Source organism: Falco biarmicus, chromosome 1, assembly GCF_023638135.1.
Source record: "Falco biarmicus isolate bFalBia1 chromosome 1, bFalBia1.pri, whole genome shotgun sequence".
Classification (NCBI taxonomy): domain Eukaryota; kingdom Metazoa; phylum Chordata; class Aves; order Falconiformes; family Falconidae; genus Falco; species Falco biarmicus.
In genome coordinates this window covers 79,429,164-79,448,141 of record NC_079288.1, presented here as the reverse complement: position 1 = coordinate 79,448,141, position 18,978 = coordinate 79,429,164, and the positions used below count along the sequence as shown (strand labels likewise).

At 45.0% G+C, this 18,978-nt stretch overlaps 1 long non-coding RNA gene across 3 annotated transcripts; it reads left to right on the top strand.

The window, feature by feature from the left end:
• The first annotated feature begins 371 nt into the window (after positions 1-371).
• LOC130149615 (uncharacterized) lies at positions 372-18,777 on the top strand. Of its 3 annotated transcripts, XR_008821962.1 has the most exons (5): positions 372-6,156; positions 6,252-6,341; positions 8,171-8,320; positions 12,667-14,135; positions 15,051-18,777. It is a non-coding gene; the product is annotated as an uncharacterized LOC130149615 (long non-coding RNA). The 3 variants fall into 3 exon arrangements; XR_008821959.1 differs by having other exon boundaries at positions 12,667-18,777; XR_008821961.1 differs by lacking the exon at positions 8,171-8,320 and having other exon boundaries at positions 12,667-18,777.
• Positions 18,778-18,978: the final 201 nt, after the last annotated feature.

The following is an 18,978-nucleotide window of genomic DNA, read 5'->3' as shown; positions in this document are numbered from 1 at the left end:
TCTTTATCTTGAGCAGATAGATGCAAAATCCCTGGATTTTCAAATGTAAGTCTCCAGCAGAGGAGTTTTGTGACCCTAACACAGCTGTGCTGTCTGCATGCCTTTTCATTAAGATAAACTGTGAAGCAAATGCCATGTTACACAGCTAGCAGGTAGTTAACCAAAGGGAATTTCACTTTGCTGCGGAGACGGGAAACCACAATACGTGTGTCTTCCTCCAGGTTATTCAGTGGGCTTTTAGAGAAAATATCCTGGGGGTGGAGGATGTGGAGAAGATCGTGAAAATCTTAAGTTTAGGTTCCTCTAGTTCATTCAGACACTCTCTTAATAGATCTGCTGGGTGGGTGGGGAGGGCTGAGTTGTGCCACAGATAGCTTTAAGAGCTCTCCTGTCATTTGTTAGTGGTATCAAGATGTGTAATCACATTATAGTCAGTATACCTGTTTTAAAGGGCACTACTTCCAAGTGCCTTCAGCAAACGATGCATTTACAGTAAGGCTATTAAAATGGGCTCCTCAGAAAGGTCCCTTTTAAAAGCAGCAATTGGAAACTACAGGTTTTGGACTGCTTGCTTTGTGCTGTTATGACCAGGGACCAGTCTTACTGACTGGCAAACACTAAGCAAAATGTTTTTTCTGCTGAACAGACTAGCTGAAGGTAACCTGCAAATAAAGAAAATCTGACTGGTGATGTTTTAGGTTTTGGGCTGGGTTGTTTGTTAATATATGATAGAATTTTTGGAGGGATTTTAAGTGAAGGAGGCAACGTAGGTCAATGGCCAGAAACCAACAATTACTGCTTGCTTGGTACCATAGGGATGTCTATCCTTTCAGTTGGATTGCTACCTGGATTGGCCCTTTTTGGTGTATTTTACAGAAACAAGTTAAGTAAAGTGATATCTGGACCCAGAAGAGCATTACGCAATGTCAGACACTCAGTAATTTCAGTATGTCCTTCAGGTAGTTACACTGTAGTAGTGGTACATGTGCACCAGCACATAATTTACAGTCATCAAAAGAAATTACATCATCTGCTAATGTGATTTTTTTCCCTCTTACATGTCCATTTTCCAGATGCTCAGAGACAGCTAGAATGAACAAGACTAAAATCCATTATGCAAACACCCAAAGACAGATTTTCTGTAGGAATCTCCCAGAAGCAAGAAGAGGTGCAGAGCTTTGTTCCCTGCGCATACCAATACAAGAATGTGAAAACTACAGTCCTTGATAAAGAGTCTAGGATCAGCCTCTGACAGAGGCCAGTGATGAAAAATAGAACGATGACTATACATTTGCGCTGTTTCTAATCTTACTTCCCTGAGGATTCCGTGCTGGCTTTTGTCACCTAGTGATTGAGGGACTTCTGAGCCTTAAATCTTCTTTCCTTCGGTTCATCTGATCATTTTGGAAACCGTTTATCCTTTTGCCATCCAAAACATCCCATGGCAGTGAGTTACTAAATCTGGTTATACCTTTTCTGTGCAATAACTTTATGGTTTCAGCATTTTTCATTTTCACTTGATACTGAATTCTTGCATTATGAAAAGCAGCAAGTACTAATCCTCCATTCTCCACCTTGTTTGCTCATGATTTTATAAACCTCAGACATCAGTCATGTCTTTTCCTACTTAAGAAGTTTGAGTTTAAATATCTTTCCTTGCACGGAAGCCTTTCTGTGTATCTCTATCTGGTTCCCTTTCTAGATATTCTGTATGTTGTCTGCATTTCATTGCTTAGAAGGTGACCCAAGCTGTATAGTGGTGATGAGAACTGGATTTGTAAGTCAGCACAGTGTCTTCGGTTTGACTCTCCAATTCCCAGCTTCTTTTTGTCTTTGTCGTGGCACCCGATCACTGCCCTGGTATGTTCAGGGAGCTTAAAACGAACCTTGAAATGGCAAAAGATGTAACGTTTCCTGACTGACTCACAGAAGATACTCTGCCTATAAATGCTAGTTCACACTTTCTGTGGGAGGTTGTGCCAACCTGTATCAGTTAAGACATGGATTTGTGATTTTTACAAAAGCTTGACTTGCTAGAAAGGGTGAGGAAGGCTTTGCGTTGTTGTAAGTTATAGTCATTGGTCCTCTCCAAGTTCCATGCCTGTTTCCTTCTGTTCCTGTCTCCCCTCCCAAATGACCCAGCTCTGAGAAATGGAAGGGAAAAATCTTCCCTAAACCTGTTTTGGTTCTTTTTCTGATTCTGAAGGAAAATACTCGAGTTGTGCTTCAGAATACCAGTAGTTCCCAGTATTACAGAAGCAAATAACTTTCTTCGTTTGATTGTAAGAAGGGGAACTGAGAAGAAAACAGAAAGCTGGTCCTGCATGTGAGGAATTCTATTTCAAAAGCCTTCCCAAACACCGGGGTGGAAAGTGCTGTCGTTTTTGCAGCAACTGAGGAGTTTTGTCATTGGCTTTACTGGTTTGAACTACTTCTGGTTTTGTGGGAAGGTAGAAGTATGAGAAACTTTAAATGTTAATGGTATGTGCTGATACATCCTTGATCCTACAGAATCTTTAAGCATCAGGTCTCTTTTGCATATGTGTTCAGGTGTACTGGGAGGTTCAAATGTATGTTAAGAAACTTAGGTGTTTAGGAAAGTTCTGGGAACTTTCTGAGAACATTACTGTAGTACAATTGCTGAAGCTTTTAATGAATTTTTTTAGACTCATAACATCTGAAACACTAGTCTTACTCTGAAACTGTTGATCTTTTTCTTTTTGGAAAAACTGAAGGAAAAATGTAATGAATTTTTCAGCCTTACCACAACTAAGGCCAATTCTGGGGTCTTGCTGCCCCAGGGAGATGGGACAGGCTGTACTTATGATGTGGAAAAGGATGAAATACTATTTCGGACCAAGATGAGATAGAGGGTTAGCTGGTTTTTCCAAGGTATTAGTTGATCTAGTGAAAGATACAGTCTTTCTACAAATCCTTGCCCTGAAATAACAAGCACATCAAAGATGACATCAGACCTTAGTCTAGTGTTTAAGTTCCATTTCTGCAGGATGTATTACCTTCCAGCCCCTCTGCTGTGTCTCTTTGTGAAGTCTTGTTGTATTTGGGCTGCGATGCAGAGCCAGCATTAAGTATGCATTGTGTTTTCTTCAGTTTTACTTGATTTTTATTCCTTTCCCAGATGACTTTGGCTGGCATTCCTCTTATCACTATGAGACAAAGTACTATTTGTTTTCTTGCCTTTTGTTTTGTCCCCCAGCCGCTTTTATATAATTTTGTCAGCCCTCAAGTGTTTTCCTTTGTAGCAGAAGACACAGCTCTGCAGCAGGTGTGTCTCAGTTTCGGGTATATGGTACCTCTGCTTACAAAGTCAGAGCACCCAGCTGCAGCCAGAGAGACCTCCCCTTAGCAGGGAGGCGGCTGTAGCGGTGTGTGTGCAGTGTCCTGTCCTTGCTCTGCTCCCACAGCCACCCTCCACCTGTGCAGAGAAGCTGAAAGTGAAGCCAGAAGTGTAGTTCTCGCCAGTGCTGCCAAAGACAGGATTGCTTTCTTGGTGTTTCTCCCACATCAGCCCTTCCACTCATCACCTTGTCCATAAATTTAGTGCCCTTCTATGCTGTCCTTTTTTGCAGCAGTGCCGGGCACTCCTTTAGCAACACCAGACTGGCCAAGTCAGGGTTACTGGGAAGCTCTGAAGCTGGCCTGAGTTCTGCTGTTACAGACCTGGCTGCATCCTGCTGCATGCTGATGTATTTCACCCCCGGCACAGGTGGTAAAACCCCATTGCTGCTCTGCTGGTGGCTCCAGCAGCCTCCTGCCCTGTGCCTTCCCCACCCGTTGCAGGCACTGAGCAGTCCCTGGCAGAGGAGGCTTTTTGGAGTCAGCTTGGGTGTTAAGTCACTCCAGTCTCAGCTGTTTCAAAGGAACCGTAGGTGCTTTAACCACTCCCAGTCTCTGTTGTTAAGACTAGGGCTGCCTTGCTGCTGTGAGGCTGAGATCTAGAAAGTCATCTGGTGAATTGGATCGAGGCGTTAAAAATCCAGGAACTGTGTTCAGTGGGATCAGGCATTTTTTGTTACCAGATAGGGGGGTGGCACAGGGAGTGTACTCCCACCCCCCCACCCCCAAGTTTTGCATTAGCCGCTGGTGCTGATGAAAGCCCAGCCCAGCTTAAATAGGTTGATGTGACTCCATTACCACTGTGTCAGGGAACAGGAAGGTAGAAACGGATAGATGCTATCACTGAGTCTGACCCTAATGAAATAAGTGCCACTATGTTAGTCATTGCTAAGGTGGTGGCGGTTAGTGGAAAGGCTTGTACAGGAGCCAAGAAGAAAGTAACAAAAGGTTAAGCCTGGAAGGGCGGAGAAGGGAAGAGTTGGGCAAAAAGAGGAACTGAGGAGCTGGCAAAAGGGATTCAACTTCTTGTAAACATGCAGTTTTGTGAAAACATGGCTAGGATCTGCATAGTAGAAGGTTTTTGGAGGCTGGAAGAACAAAATCTCTTGTCTTTTATAACTTTTCTACTCCTGACTAGTGCAACAATGATGCAGAATTTTTGTCTGTATTTCACGTCCTTGGATTGGGGGAAGCATCCAGATGATGCACCTCCCAGACATGCACTTGGCAGAACATGGCACCAAGTCATTTCCAAATTGCAGTATTTGGAGAATCAGTGAAAACAGGGTGGGATGTTTGAAAGAATTGACAGTACCATGCCTGGAGGTACTTAGGAGGTTTTGAAAAGCTGTTTTGGTTTTTAGAGAAAGCTAAATTAGCAGAACCAAATCTTCTATTGAAACTTAACCTCAGTTGATTCTTCCAGGGGAAATGTAGAAAGAAAGACTGCCTATGAACCAGAAGGCCGAGGTGAAGAGTGGGCTTATCTGTAGGTCAGAAGAGCCAGGTTCAGGTCGTCTTCTAGATAGTCTGTCTAAGCCCCTGTCGGTATTTGCATACGTAGTGGAAAAACTTCATCAGGACAGAAGGAAGAGGCATCCCTGAACAACCTGTTGCTTAGAGCACTGCTCTGCAGCCGGAGAAGTTCCTGCCCTACCACCAGATGTAGGTGCACACATGTACGTGATTTAATCAAAAATACACTCTTCCGCTGTATGCCTACATGGATTTTGGAGATTCTTTGCAGGCAGTGTAGTGAGCAGCTGTGGGAGGCGGTGCACAGCGTTGTTTCTCTTCAGTTTGTTGCAGAAGTACTGCATAATGTGTGTCATGTTTGAAAAGGGTAGATGGCAGGAGGCAGCTGCTAGTTTATGTGGTCCTTGGAGTCAACTTAAGTGCTGTGGAGGAAGGGTGAGAGGGATCGCTCCATCCCCGGGAGTGCTCTGCTGGGCCTCGACATGCTCCCACAGAGCAGGGTAGGGCTAGCAGAGAGCTGCAGCAGGCTCTGCAGGCTGCAAGGGCTCCTTGTAGGAGAGAAGTACGTAAGCACAGTGGCAGAAAAAGGGGGTAACTGTTTGTAGCGACCAAGTGGACACTGCATGGAGTTTTTCCGATCAGGGAAACTAATGGAACTCGCTGTACTGGAAAGACTAGGAGGCAGGCTGTGTGGTTTCCTTGCCTCTTGCAAGTATGTAGCTGGACTTCTCTCAATCTTCCGCTCTGTTGTCATTTTATAATCCTTTAAGTCCTCTGGCCTTTTGTCCAATTCCACCCACCATGCTTTTCTTGATGTACAGTTTTCAAAGCATGGTATAGTACTTCAGCTGTGCTTTATAAACACCATATGGAGCAGAGGGCTCTCTTCGCATCCAGCTGACAGCTGTCCTGTTTATTCTCTGCACTTTGCTGTCTGGCTTATTTGCAGAAACCTGTGACTCAATCCAGCCTCTGAACCTTTTTGAGGAATTGCCTCATTAGTGATTTCTCATCGTGTATTTGTGCAATTCATTGTCCTCAAACTATGTGTTTGTCCTTGCTGAATTGCCAGCATTTCCCAAACCACCTCCCCAGTTTGCCAAAGCCATTCTAATTCCTTTCACCAATGCACTGGCACCTTCTTTTCATTTGAGATCTGCACGTGTATAATATATAAATAAATATAATAATGTAACACATAAATATAAAATAGACCTTTTCTGTCCCATGCAATAGTGAAAATATCTGATTGTTACATCCAGGACCCATCTTTGAGGAGCCTTGCTGATATATTTTCCCGGACTGATTTTTGCACCCCTTGAGGTAATGTTTTTTAGTTTGCTTATTGAAACATCGTGTGAAAATGACACTCTGTCAGTAGCTCTCACGATATCTACTGTTTTTCTTCTGTCTACAAGAGCTGTTACCCTGAAAAAGGAGGAAATGGTTTGACCATGAGTAGCAGCCAACATGGATTTGTCAAGAATAAATCACCTCCCTGCTGTCAGGTAGGCACTTAAAAATCACCTGCTTGTTCCTTTTGGTGGGACATTGAAGTTAGTTTGTTTTCATTTTAAAGATGTTTGTTCTTTCCAGGCTTCTGAAGTTTCATCCATGACTTCCCAAACAATATTGAGTATCTTAGGGAATTCAAAAAGTTCAACCAATTTTTTTTATTATAAACTTTGCGATGATTAGCATCAATGCAGTCACTTTGGAAAAAACTACCATGTCCAACAGATCCCTAGTATGAGGTCATGCTCCCTTGTTATCACTTGTGTGTGTTGTGTTAACCGCTCTGTTACAGCTGACTTCTGGAAGGACGGCAGGAACCGTGCATTTCTTTTATCAGATTCCTCCAGTCCTCTTCTCTTAGTCAGAGTCCAACTCCTTCCTTTGTCAGTCTCTTTTAGTTTAATGTCAGGGTCCTAAATGTGGTATGCACGCAAGTGAGGTTCAGGACGCGCTGAAGTTCAGTGTAATTATATATAGGTTCACTGTCATATTAAGATCAGAAAATTGATAACATCAGTAGTGAGTAATGCCCTTCTTCTCTTCGCTGTAAGTCCCAGCGGTTCAGTTCCTGGCTTAGAAAACAGCAGAAGTGTGTTGTGCTTGGTCTTGCTCTAGTTCTTCAGTAGATGTAGTTCAGCATCTCGGGGCCACTTCATGCAGCCGAGGAAAGTGCAGAGGTTGCAGGTCGCATTTGTGGTGCACCCACAAACTCATGGGAGAGTTTCCAAAATGACTGCTTGGTTTTAGCCAATGCCACTGTTACCTCACCTTCGTGAGCAATGGAGCCACATCAGCATCGTAATACAGAGGAGGGAATACTGCAGGCACTGACAATAAGCGTGAGGGATTTTTACATTATCGCCCACTAGTTTGCACATGGTCTGGTGTGATTCATCATCTTCACAAAATGTGAGAGCAGCTGCAAAGAGAGTGATTTAGAAATCTCATCCAGTTGAGCCATGAGGAAATCAGACATAACAAAAAGGCGGAAACAGTCGCTGTATCCCAGGCTTACCGTAAAACTCTCACAAGTTGCAAAAAGCTACAAATGTCATGGACCGTGAAGTCAAGGAAGAAGGGATAGCTCTGAACAATATCCAGCCAGGAGAGGAAGGTGTCTAATGTATGTATAGCAAAACCATACTGTCAGGATTTTAACATGCTGTGATTTAGGGGACCTAGTTATAAAATAGGTACCTGCATTAGACCTCCCAGGTTCTCAAGGCACTCTTGCTTTCTACCAGTCTGTTAGCTGAGTTTTCAAAACAAGCCTGTGCGTTAGAATTGAGGAATTTCTAGTCTGCAAAAAACCAGTAGATTTCTTTCCTTCCTCTTCACTCTCCCTTCCTGCCAACAATGGACTGTGTAGTCTTATAAACACTTCAAAAGTGTTTGTTTTAGAAGCCATGCCAAATACACCATTTTTCTGAATATCCAGCACTGGTTCCTGAGACAAGTGACTTTTTCTAGTGTTTTACCTGAGGTTTTAGGTGTCTCCTCTGTATCTCTGTAGGGTATTTATTTACCTGTAGATCTTGAATACTTTGACAGTTAATAAATAAATATATAAAATCTATTTCAGGATTGGGGTTGGTGGGGGCGGGGCAGGAGAAAGGGGAGAATTAGGTCTATTTTTTTTAACAGTAATTATTCATCAAATTCAACGAGCGGGTGGGTTGTTTGGCTGGTTTGGGTTGTTGGTTTTTTTTTTTTTGCTTGACTGGTGTCAAATAGCTCAATCTAAGGTCGCTCTGGTAGTCCTGGTAAGCACATTGAATGTGAGCATCAGGCTGGCCCTGGAACTAAAGGTGGCTGTCCTTAGGCAGAGCACTACCAGCAGGTCGAGAGAGGTGATCCTTCCCCTCTGCTCAGCACTGGTGAGACACATCTGGAGCAGTGAGTCTGGTTCTGGGCTCCCTAGTATGAGAGAGACGTGGACATACTGGAGAGATTCCAGCGAAGGGCCACAAGGGTGATTGAGTCCTTGGGGTATCTGCTGAACAAGGAGAGGTGGGAGCTGGGACTGTCCAGCCTGGAGAAGAGGAAGCTCAGCGGGGTCTAAATACCTGATGTGGGGACAGTACAGAAGATGGATCCAAGACTTTTCTCATTGATACCCAGTGACAGGACAAGAGGCTGTGGGCACAAGCTGAAATACATGAAATTCCATTTAAATATAAGCAAAAACTTTTCTACTGTGAGGGTGATTGAAACCAGGAGCAGGTTGCATAGGGAGGTTGTGGACTCTTCATCCTTGGGGGTGGTCAAGACCTGACTGGCCACAGCCCCAGACAGCCTGCTCTAGCTGCCCCTGCTTTCAGCAGGCGGGAGTTGAACTGAATGATCTTCCGACCTTCCTCTCCTCAAGCTCAACTGTTCAGTGATTTTTGTAAACTTGCCATTGATTGTGATAGTCATAAATCTGATCGTGGTGAATAATTCATGCCTAGACCTGCTGTCTTCATTCAGAAGTTCCAGTAAGTTTCTTTCTGTGTTTCCTTTAGGTGCTGGCTCTGTGCCAGTGTCCTTTTCTGTGTAGTTTAATCCCTACCAGTACTCTTGCATGCATACAGAATTTTCCATTATGGCTTTAATGGATGATTAAAAGCTATTCTGCTGTTTATTTCCTAAGAATCCTTTCCTTCGTGATCAGTCTTGGCTTCAAATCAGTAAGCTTATATAGCCTTTTGATGTGTTTATATTATTCTCTTCCATATTTGAGAGTGGAAATCCCAAACTCCAGACACACAAACATAGGTTGCCATTTTCGGAACCTGTAGGCCACAGCTCTTGCTTCAAAGACATTTTGGCTTTCCTAATGTGAAGGATCCTGCACTGCTTACACCGGTGTCTGAGTTTTTTACATGCATCGGCTGCCAGCCTCTTGTGTAGGTCAGAGTCATCTGGACTCATAAGTAATTGCATCAGTAACTGGAGTAATTGCACCAGTATAAACAACTGTGCAGCTACAGGTTGTACTGGTTTGGTGCACTGAAAGGCTGTCGGAGGTTGCGTTGCTACCACGAATGCTCTCTGAACTCCTTAGTGGCTGAACTTTCACTGTTCAAACCATGCCTGTTTGGAAACAGGCGTTAATGATGTGTTGATGTGCTGAGTAGGGCAGGTTTTGATCCGCAGCCTGTTCATGGGCATCAAATAATGGGATGGGGTTGGCTGTACTGGGCACCTGCTGGTTGTTCTATAGCTGGGAATGTTAGTCAATATAGCTTTTGAAGGTTTTTTTTTTTCTTTTTTCTTTTAACGCACTTGAAAAGTTGCATGATCATTGTAATTATTTAAGTACATAACCCCCAAACAGGGGCATGGTCTTAAACTGCAGCGGTGTGTCAGGCCTCAGAGTTAGCCTCTTCAAACCAGGCATGTCAAATCAGTGACTGCCTAAAAGTGCAAGTGGATGCAATTTTCTGGTCCTTGCAAAAACCAAGACATCTTGGGTAGAGAACCAGGCCTGCCTGCTTGCTTATTCTTTGTCAGGCACCAGGAGGAAAATAATGTGGAAGACACTGGAAAGAGGAGCCCTGGTGGAGCCTGTGACCATACACAGTGGCTGTACAGGAGACCTGAAGCTGAGATTTTTGGCGTACTCAGCCCAGAGCTTTCTCCATGAAATCACAGGGTTGTCTCATTGAAATGATGTCAAAACAGTTGTACTGCTTGCACAAAGCTTCTTCTGGTTTGTGTTAGTACCATCTCTAGAAGAACAGCAGGGATGCCCCTGTGTTGTGCACAGTGCCATAAAACACAGCGCTGAAATGAGTCACAGCTTTGTTTTCCTCAAGTTGAAAGCTGCATAGAGGAGACTTTTAAAGTCCAGTCAGACATTAGCCTTATAACTGTATTAACACCAGCTTGTAGACAGAGTGATCAAAGACACAAGCCCAGCTTCTCGCTTACAGACTTGGGAGTCCTTTTCTGTTGTTGGGGACATTGTGTGTCCCTCTGGTTAAGGTGGCAACCAAGGAGATCAATTTTGTGGAAATCTGTTACAAGTTATAATCTGTTCTCACTATTTGTTTTTCAATATTGCAGCAAAACAGAAATATTTGAATGTGTGTATAGTGTAGGCATCCTTCTGGGGCTTGACTCAAAGTCGTTCAGTTGCTCAGACCCTAAAACAGGTCCAGGTATAAATTTTGGTGACTGCAGGATCTGGGTTGTTTAGAGCTGCTGGGAATGCAAAGGCACAAGCTGACTGCTGGCAATCTTAAAAGGTAGCACTTGCCTTTCTAGGCTGTGAGAGTGGCTTTTACTGCTCGAGTATTTCCCAACCTAGTTACTGCCCAGTGTGTGTAGCAACCGACATTAATGCACGCAAGAGAGTGCAGCAGAGGCAGGGGGGAGAGTGTCCTCATACTGTTTGCAACACTGCACGTTAAGTTCCTTAGCTGTGCTAAGAGGAAGTGGTTATTCAGTTTAGCTGCCATTTCAGGAAGGATAAAGCTCTAGTAAACTTTCCCTGAGAGAGTCACCTGGAAACCACAGAGGTAAAAATTAGCATTTGCCCACTGCCTGTCGAAGGAGCTGGTGCTAGTGGGAAACAGGACAGGGTGAGCACAAGCCCTGACTTGAGGAGAAAGGCAAGACCAGTGCAGTCCCCACTGCACAGGAGTTACACTGGTCAGCACACGCTGGTTTTTGCCCCCAATGGCTGTTGTTAGGAGCTGAAGATCTTTGACATTTTGTAGGAGGGGGTGAGGTGCCGTGAGACAGGTGTGTGTAGGTGCCACAAAACAAAGCCTCAAAACGGTTCACAAAATAAGCTGTCACCCGTTCTTTGGGTGATGGTGGCAAGGTGGTTGTGCTCGTCAACTTTTTCCACTGCATGTTGTGTCTCCCCAGGAGCTGTCGCTGCACAGAGAGTTCAGGGGATTCCACATCTGGTTATCAAAGGATGGATCTTATGTAGGAGGGGAAAGCCTGCCTGCACCCCACACTGGCTCCTGGTCTTGGCCACAGAGATTCATGTAAAAAGATGACTTATTGCACATAACTATCTCTAAAACACTCTGGTCTAGTCTCCCTTGTTGCATCAGTGTCTCTTTCAAACAATTTCTGCCTTATTCCCCTTTCCAGACCCTCTCTGCTTGGCGGTGAGCGCTGCAGAGCCATCCCTTCTGTGAACTCCTGACTTGCATATAACACAAGCCTTTTGGGCTGTCAGAGACCTCCCATCAGTCCCAGCACACCACTGGGCACGATCTGTGTCCTGTATGTTTTGGAGTATCTCTCTTGCAAGAAGACTGGCCCTGAAAAGGTGTAAAACCTCGCAGGTGCTGCAGGGGAAAGTGTTGATGTTACCTCTGGAGCTGAAATGCCTTCTGATGACTGCTTGTCTCTGTAACACAAGAGATAATTGAAGAAGCAAGGGCAATTGTGTGGTGCTTTTAGGGCCAAGCTGTGTGTCTTGGTGATCAGAGGCACTTGACTGGAGTGGCTGGTGTCACGGGCTCCGGGTTCTGCTCCAAGAACTGTTGTTGTTTGAGTGTGATTGGAATAGGGCAAAAGTGGGATCCGATGATCAGCGAGTGGACTGCTCAGGGGAGAGAGAGAGGGCCAGGCCTCCTCAATCCTGTTAAAAGAGATTACTTGTGGTTTTAAAGCGATTTTAGTGTCATAGAAGAGCTGTCAAAATTCTGTTTGTTTGGGTTTGGGTTTTGTTTTTTTTTTTAAAAAAAAAAAAAGGTGCAAGCTTGGAGGCAGACAGAGCTTATTTTGCAGCATTCACCCTCTAATAAAGGCTAAAATACCTTCTTGTATACGCACTTCTTCTTGTGCCAAAACCTGCATGTGTGTGGCTATTGCCTGCTACACGTGTTTCAAATTCCCTACAAACCACACCATTCCTTGAGCACTCCCTTGTGATGAGGTGTTACCTTCATCTATTGTCTCTTCAGCTTCCCTTTAGGGCGCTACTTTTCATGGCTAATTTGAGGCTTGACCTTGCAATTACTGGTACCATGAGCTTCAGCTTTCTGTTTAAAAGCTGCTCTCAGGACGTAGCTGTATAGAGATGAGGTTAGTCTGGATTTCGCTTGCTCTTCCTGCAGAATGTTCTGTAGGATCTTCTCTTGCTCTGGTTTCGCATCTCTTCTTCTCTTAACACATTTAGCCAGGGAAGAGCATCCTGGACAAATGAGTACTGGTAAATGGGAGGCTGTTGTTTTAAGAGCAATTAAGAGCATTAGAGTAGATCAGTATGGACCTTATTAATGAATTTTGTAATTACAGTATATCTTTCCACTCCTGCCATTGATAAAGGTAAGTTGTAATAACATTTAAACCTCATACTCTCTCCAGGCAGTTGCATTTGGTGTGATGCCCCTCCTCTGCGTCGTGCAGCGCTGAAGCACAGACACACTTCCTGCACGTTTCTGCTTCATTTCTGGTGTGACTGGGGATGCATCCCTCATCCTAAGAATCATCTCACATACATTCACAGTTGCCATCTCTTTGGTCCTTAACTACAGGTACAACTTGTCCCTCCCAGGTCAAGGTTTGCTGGCCTCATAGCAGAGGAGATGTGTTGTTGGAGAGCTGTCACTGGGAAGGAGACCTTCCCCACTGCTGTGCCCAGGTAGGCCTGCACAGAGGTACCCTAACGTGGGGGAAGATGCCCCCCTTAAAACCACTTCCTTTCTTGTGCCCACCACATGTGTGTGTAACAGGTGCTGTTTCAGTGCATCATTTAACTGCCTGGAAAACAGGGTGTGTTTCAGGGGCCAGGCCACGCAAGGAGGGGTCTGGAAGATGCAGGCTGCTGGTGCTCACCTTGCCTCGCTCTGCTGCTGTTGCTTTTCTGGCTCTTTGCTTTGACTGTCCCGTTGTGCCATGCGGGTGGCAGAGGTGGGCTTTTGCAAACTGCTTGAACAAGTCTCAGATGCCATTAAGAGATAGGAACTGCTCTAGCTGTTACTTTCTAGGGACCCTAAACCTGTTCTCTTAGGGGCTTGTTCAGTGGCTCTGGCAGTGCAGAGTGGTCAGTGCTGAAGGAGCAGTTCATAAAATGTACCCGGTAGGTGTATCTCATGTGTGACATGTTCCTGCTGGTAAGGACCAACCTCTGCTCAAGGTTAAGGTTCAGGTTAGGAGTGGGTTTGGTGGTGGGCAAAGAGGCTGCTTATCACAGCAGCCAGGATCAAAGGAAGATCCATTTCCCTCCGGAGATGTCTGGTTCCCATCTGCTGGCTGTCATTGGAAGTGGTAAGTGGGAAAGCTCTGCCCTTCCAGCTGGCAGGGGTAAGAACAGGTCTTGCAGAAGGTGGAGCAGAAGGTGCTCAGTGCTGAGGTCAGAAGAGGAGCTGAGACCCACTAAATTAGATCTGCATCACCGAGGGCAAGTTCAGATGGTGGAAAGGAGGAGTAGGATGCTCTTTCAGACTCTGTTCAGCTGTTGTGTGCATGAGTCACTTCACATCCCACCAAGTCCCCCTTAATCAGCGATGTTCTTCCTCAAATGGCTGTGGACCTTCGCATGTCTCTCTGGATGCCTGAGCTTTCTTGAGATGTGGTGGTGATGGTCAGAATGAGGGGCTCATTCCTCTGTGGGTGTCTGAGCTCCTTTGTGGCTTTCGCTCCTCGAAGGAGCTGAAATCGCTTAGTTGAAGGAGATCTGACCTCCTCTCACCTCCTTCACTGCATGTTCCGAGAGGGATGGAGATCCTACCCTGCAGCGCGGTCCGAGATCTGCTTCTGGCTTTGCACCAGACAGGAAAAACCCAGGGCTTTGCGAGTGGGTCTGGTCACAGTTGGGGCTGCTCCCAGAGCAGGTATGTGTGCCTGTGGCTCTGCTCCCAGCCTGGGGCCCAGGTGGCGGGTGCAGGTGGCTGGCTCGGGTGAACTGCAGCTGGCCTAGCCCAGGGAGAGCTGTGGGGGCACAGCTGGAGGGAGACCACAGGTTGACACCTTGCCCTCTGGGCCAGCAAGGCACTGTTTCCCTTGGCGTGGGCTTCTCAGCAGAGAAGGCACCCCTGGGCATCGCCCAAGTCCGGACTGCTGTGGAGCAGGACAGGGAGCTGTGACACCCGCTGTCCCGTTCGGCCATGCCATTTTGGGCTGTGCGGGGCAGGTTTGGGATGGGGAAGTCTGGCTGCAGCAGGGACCCAGAAGCTCAGCAAGGCATGGAGTGTGCTAGTGCTGTCGGAAAAGCCAGTAGGGCAGATACCAGGCTTGCCTGGTAACGTGTGCGTCCCTCTTGTAAAAACTGCTGCGATATTTGTGTGTGACCAAGAAGGTGCTATTGGTGATTAAAAACAAACAAACAGTTGTTGTATGAAGACAGCTTTGACAAAGAGATTGGGTGAGTGCAGGAGCGGGGAGGAGGAGGGAAAGAAGGTAGCAGCTGTGACAGGGAGGGGGTGGAGGTGAATCAGCAAGCGCTGCAGAACTGGGCCCCACTACTTTTTCCTCCCTCCCACTCCTTGAGAAATTAAGAGTGTGAGAGCCTTGGGCAAGGTGAGTTCATGTGACATGGAGAAGGTGGGCATCCGCACAAGCAGCCAGATCTGCCCCACTCATGGGTACTCGGCCCATCTGTCAACCGAGTTTCCAGAAAGCATGCTGGAGGGCTGGCCTGGGGAAGGATGGTGAGGGAACAAGTGTGGTTAAGCCAAGTACATGCTTCAAATAGGTTGTTTTGGTGCCTTCTAGAAATAAGCTGTCTCATAACCCACCATCTGTTTCAGTGCTGTCTGCAGCAGAGCTCTGTGTGCTGTGAAAATATCTCAAGCTCCTGAGGGATGCTGTCGGCCATTATCAACACCATACATCCAGCACATGTTGTGAAGAGTTCCTGCACCAACAGCTTCTTACCAGTAAATGTAAAAAGAGGAGGGAAAAGTGGATGTACTACAGAGAAAGGGGAAGAACACACTGAGCAGCAGTGGGAGTGGAGACACAGAAGTGCTGTGCCAGTTGGGATGGTTGGTGCCTTTCAGGAGCCCCTGTGTAAGCAGTTTCTGCAGCACCTTGTAAATCCCCACCTCACCTTGCTGGAGTTCTGACCCCCTGGCTGGGACAGCCTGTGGCAGGGAATCTTTGGCAAGGAATGCTTCAGTGAGGGTGCTGGGCTGCCCTTTGCCCTTGGTGAGCAATTTGAGGCATCAGGTGAGATGGCAGGAGTGCTTAACCCCATACCTCATCCCTCTGCTGAGGTCCTGCTGGCTTGAACTGGTGCTTTGTAAGTATTTCTTACACTGTAGGTTTTCAGTTGAACCTCCTCAGCTGAGAGCATGGTACTAGGAAATATTACTACAGCATACTTTGAATTCACATAGACTTTGTAGAAAAAGAATTTGAGACTTCCCTTTTCTAGAATGAGAAGCACTGCTGTTCTGAGTACAACGGTGTGGCATCTTGTTTGGAATTTCCCTTGCTTTCTATATATACACATGCAGCAAAGCCACAGGAAATGGAAGTTTAAAAAAAAATACCATAGAGTATAGGTGTCTGCTTCTTGAACAAATTTTACTCTTGTAGTCAGTTTTATTATTAGTGAGCACTTAATCTTGAGGTATCGTTTAAGGCTTGTTTTAAAAGATGTGATGTCCTAAATCATTGGAGGGGGAAGCAGGCGTTGCCTTAAAAGTTGCAGAAGACTTAATATGTTTTTTAGGTGCTATACTGCTTGTGCTACAGAAGACAGCATTGTTGTTGATCTCTCCCTTGGGGCTTTTAGGGTAGGGACCAACTTCTGAGACTTCTCCCAGTTGTATTTTCTGAGATTTAATGAGTCAGTCTTGTCTACAACTGCTGTCGTGATTGTGTGCTAAGGGCGTGCTTCTGCATGGCAACCAGCATAGTTATTGGTAAACAGCATTTACTTTAAAATCCCCCCCAAAATACATTATAATTAGGTTCAGGAGTAGTGAAAACCCACTTGCCAGCAGTTGGAGGATATGTGGTCTGAAAACCTAACTGTTGGTGAGACAGCTGCTCGGGAGCTCTGAGCTTTTCCTGGGTCTGAACCCGGCTCATTTGGAAAGCAAAACTGAGGGAAGGTAATGAGGGAAAAATTTTAGGAGAAGGATGGACTAATCATGAAGGTAATTGGATAGATACATCTTGGCAGCTCTTTATACGCTAGGAAACACTCCTACAAGTCCCAGAAGAGACAGTTACCCTGCCTCCTCCCAGCCTCCCTGGACCTACAGAGGTACCGCTGTCTGTCTTCCACTGTTGGTGTGCCTCTCCAGTACGGGCATTGCTCGCCAGTAACGAGAGATTTACAGAAGCCTAAACAGGCATTAACTTTGCCTGAAAACAGGGTTTGTTTATCTTGGATGCCTTTTATTACCAATACAGCAAATAAGGAACCGAGTCCCATATGGTCCTGAAGTTTTTCTGTATGGTTTCGAGTCTCTTGTGTGAGGACTTGTTTCTGCAGTTTTACACTTGGTATGTGTTACAGTGAACAACCGTAGTACAAGTGGATAATTAAAGTTTATGCTGTTGAAGGTCCTTTTCATTTTATGCAGTTACTTTCTTACTCATACGCTTTTTATTGCTTTCTTTTAGACAAGAAGCTGGGTTGCTTTTACCATTTTGACAGACAAGACAGGCACTACTTGGAGGGCCATCCAGGTGGCAGAGAATGCTGTTGTGAGGCCAGAAGGAGCTTTCCCTGATTTAAAGGATTCATGCTGGGAGCTCATGGCTGCTTTCACTTCAGTGTTGGGACAGTGGAGCCTGAGAAGTTTTATTCATTCTGGCCTGCAGCCTCAACTGTGATGTAGGTGGTGGTGGTGGTGATTGCTTGGGATGCCTTGATGCGTATGCTTTGCCTGGTGAGGAGAGGGCAAGTGAAGATTTTATGGTTTCTGAAGAGATCTACCAGTGACTGGTGTAAAAAGTCAAAGCGCTGGGTAATAGAAAGGTTGTCTTAGAAGGGACAGTTTACGCCCTATAAACTGAAACAAATATTTGCATGTAAGCCAGTGGTGGTTCTTTACAGTGTTTGTAACTGGTACCTTGGTTAAGCCAAGACAAGAAAGAAATAGGTAAAGCTTTTTATCAACAAGAAAAAAAACCCCACCAACTCTGTAGGAAATGGTAAAGTGAAATATCTCTGAAGTGAGGCATTTTTATGCTGAAAACCAGCAGCTCTGTCCTAGATTTTTGCCACAGGTGTTCAAATGCCAGCCACCATTTATTGCACAGCTTTAGGTGGTAGCTGTGATCTTTGCTTGATCTATGACTTGACCTGTTTGTGTCTGTTGACCTGCTGTGGTCCCTGTTGTAGGTATATCCATTTTCCCAGCATTGCAGTGCCCTCCTTTCCCAGGATTCATACTGATCTATACTTTGACCAGGGACTGATTCACAGGTCTTAAATCCACAAGAATAGGTACTATCACTTTCTGTGTACTGCAGATTCTTGTATCTATTTCTAATAGTTTTAGGTCAGTCTGTCCACCTATACCCACAGCGATAAACATGAGTGGAAACCTATAGCAGACTGGAGCTTCTGATATATATTAAAGCAGTGATCATCTCAATGCAATAAAAAAAAAAGGTACTGCCAAGATCTAACTTACAAACACAACAATAAAGTAACTGTCTTGTAATGTGAATCACTAGGAAAAAAAGTCCATATTTTGCTTTATCAGTTGCTGGCCATATAGTATTGATATAGACTAAAGCTGTCAACAAGGCTTGTCTAATGAGAACAGTCAGCAAAACTTAAGATTAGCTTATGCCACAGGAAGTTTAATCATGTTTCTCAGCCTGTATTCTGTGGGCTGCATCTGATCTCTACAACCTTAAAAGGTGATGTATAGAGTGGTCACTTAAAAAAAAAACCCACACATTTCTGCATGTTTGTGCATGTTGTGGAAAAACAAGCCAGTAATCAATCACAGGTTTGTAGTTAGTTGAAGATGAGATTAGTAAGAACCACTGTACCTGCACACTGGATGCAATGGCCCAGGCATCTTTTCTGGTAATATCCCACCGAAGACAACATTAGCATAAACCATCATCTTCCTCTGGGGCTGTAAAAGTATCAAGGAAAATATCCACAGTACTCCTAATGGGTAGTACTGGGCAGGAACCAAAGCAGAAGACAGGAGCGTTATCCAGTGTGAGTTTCCTTGAATTATGAAAGGCCATGGTTGTACTAGGCCTTTACTTTGTTATCCCATCCTCAAGTCCAGCTCTGACATGGTGAGAAACACCCAGAGCCAAGGATGAAAAAACTGTGACCTTGTTGTATCTGTACACTTTATCTTCTGATACTTCTCAAAACAGTCCCCTGCTCTTTTAAGTTTTCTCCAGGGTAGATAGGACAAGAAGAAGAAATCTAAACTAGCACTGGTGTAGTCATAGATGTGTGGCAGGGCAGGGTGTTCAAGGTGTTCCTGTGCATCTGAAAGGCCGTTCTTTCTCTTGTAAATCAGGAGTGATTTTTCATGATATTTGAAAATAGTCTGAGACACTAGTTATTGCTGAAGTAATAGCTCCTATCTGAAACAACAACATTTAGTTTGCCCTTAGTTTAGTTACTGGGCCTATTTCACATTTCAATACCTACACTGAAAGAGATTGTTTTTGACCACTTTACTAATGTAGTAAAGCAACTGCACAATCACTTTTATTATAAAAATAATTCTTGGG